Source organism: Gavialis gangeticus, unplaced genomic scaffold, assembly GCF_001723915.1.
Source record: "Gavialis gangeticus isolate Ggan-Ray unplaced genomic scaffold, GavGan_comp1, whole genome shotgun sequence".
NCBI classification, from domain to species: Eukaryota; Metazoa; Chordata; order Crocodylia; family Gavialidae; genus Gavialis; species Gavialis gangeticus.
In genome coordinates this window covers 14,323,825-14,326,325 of record NW_017729029.1, presented here as the reverse complement: position 1 = coordinate 14,326,325, position 2,501 = coordinate 14,323,825, and the positions used below count along the sequence as shown (strand labels likewise).

Here is a 2,501-nt window from a genome sequence, read left to right as displayed (position 1 = left end):
GGCTAGGGTCTGGAACCAACTTCCAAGGGAGGTGGTGCAGGCTCCTACCCTGGGGGTTTTTAAGAGGAGGTTAGATGAATACCTTGCTGCGGTCGTTTGACCCCAGTACTCTTTCCTGCCATGGCAAGGGGTCGGACTAGATGATCTTCTCAGGTCCCTTCCGACCCTAGAAACTATGAAACTATAACATGGAAGCCCTCCAAATCTGCACAATATCAAATCAAACAAAATCCAGGAGCCAATTTCCAATAACTGTGACACAAGACAGCTTTACCAATGTGCCCAGTTACATGTTCACATCAAGAAGAGGCTCAGCATGTTTCTACGGCCTGGATCCTGGGAACCGCAGGTGCTCAACACCTCTCATCATCAGCCATGAAAGTCCCATTTCAGCAAGCTGTTTGGCATGGGCAGGAACCCGTACAGAACAGCTTGCAGGATCAGCACTCAAGTATGTGTTAATTATGACATGTGATTAGCAGACATATAATTACACCAGGCACTATTAAGGTTTAGGATGTGCCATTACAAAAGCATCAAGATCTGAGCTTTTGTGACTTTTACCTACCCACCATTTAAAGTTACTAATGTAATTTTTACTATCTTAATTTCTGCTTTTACAGCTGAATCCCATTATATGCAAAGTGTAGTTAAATGTCTGTGGAGAAAACTGAAGCCTATTACTGGTAATTCACCAACGCATGGCTCTTAACGATCCAGCTCAACTCCTGTTGTCTCTGCAAAATACGCAGAATCATTTCATTACCAGAGGAAGCATTTACCTGGCCTTGCAAGCTGTCACCTGCTCAGGTTTATGCTATGCCACTCGCTAAGGATCATTTCATACGAGAATTAGTAGCATGAGAGCCTATAAGAATTGAAGTTATAAGACTACTCCTCCCCCTCTGATACACCAAACTCAGCAATCACTGGATGAGAGCCCTGGAAACCTTAGTGAGCTAGTATTTCAGACAAGATCCCTCTCTTTTAAAAGCTACAAGGTTTTCTTATAGTTCAACTCTGTAATTATATTTAATTTATTTAACAAAACTTTCTTTCCATATTCAGAGAAAAAATAGCTCTATCCTAAAAACTTAACACAGACATTTTTAAATAGGGATGGCAAACTACATACTGCTGTAGGGGTTGGGGGTAAGGAAGGAGCACAGCATTTTGAGCCAGGGGACACTGCTAAATAGTGCGGTCACTCACAGAAACCACAGGTTGTCTTGAGTGGTGGCAGTGGGTTGTTTTTTTGTTTTTTTGCGGGGGGGAGTTCATTAAGAATTTGTAAGATTCTTACAAAATTACATTTCAAATGGGTATTTTTTTACAGCCTCTTCAAAATAAACAGGAATTCAGTGCCTTCCAAATCAGGTCTAACCCAAGCATATAAGCTGATTATAGTTAAACACCACCCTCCTGCATGTTATTATACAAATGTATTAATTAGTTTGCATACTCTGCAAAGCAATGGAGATCAGAATGTATTTCACGCTGGCATAATTTGCAAAGGTAAAAAAGGAAGTTGCCTTTCTCTGCAGGCTTGTCTTGTTTTTGGTTTTAAAGTCTCTTGAGAAATGTTCCCTAAGACAATGAGCTCCTTTTTTCTAATTTACATTATTCTAAATAACGTGGGGAAAAGTGCCCTTCAGAGCTGAAGATCAGCCGCTAGAAAGCAGGGACAAGAACCAGATACTGCCTGTGGTGAGCTCCACAATCAGCACCATCCCCTGCCCTTGCAAACAGAAAGTCACCATGGCTGTTAACTGGTTTAATGAGAACTTCAAGGTTACACCCAGCGCCAGCAAGTTCACAGTCACATTAAGCACACAGGTAAGGCGTCTCCCCAAGCTGGCAGGGCCCTCTGCAACCTCTGCCAGGAGGGATGCGACTGCCCTGGACAAGCGCAGGGTGTGCTTGGGTTGCTCTGAACCTCCTCTCCACGGGGCATGTGGGGGGCGAGCATGCCGAAGGGGCCCGACCCTGCCAGGGCTAGCTGGGGCTGCCCCCCAAGTGCCTCACTTGCGCTTCCCCTGCCACACAACACGGGCCAGGCACCTGGAGGGACCCGCACCCCCATGCGCACCTCTGGGTCCCCGTCACGCCCTGCACTGCCCCGAGGCACCCCCAAAACCCCCATAATTTCATAGTTTCTAGGGTCAGAAGGGACCTGGATGGATCCTCAAGGCCGACCCCCTGCCCTGGGCAGGAACGAGTGCTGGGATTGTAATACCCCAGCCAGGTGCCAACCCACCTTGCCTCCCCTCTCCCCCTCCCACATGTCCCCCACCACCCCCAAAATAGCTCCCGTTTTGGGGGCCCTGTCACCTCCCCCATCCCCACACATGCCGCCCTATGCCCCCAAATACCTCCCCGTCTCTGGGGCCCCGTCACCGCCAGATACCCCATCACCCCCAAGTACTCCCAATCTCCCCCATCACCTCTGCAATCTCCCCACAAATACTCCCAATCTCCCCAACACCCCCCCCATCTCCTCC

The 2,501-nt window shown here is 47.8% G+C and overlaps 1 protein-coding gene across 1 annotated transcript in view; it reads right to left on the bottom strand.

Annotated features, from left to right (window-relative positions):
- Positions 1–2,501, bottom strand: part of HPRT1 (hypoxanthine phosphoribosyltransferase 1) — a 32,519-nt gene that overhangs the window by 29,654 nt on the left and 364 nt on the right. The gene's annotated exons all lie outside the window — the stretch shown is intronic.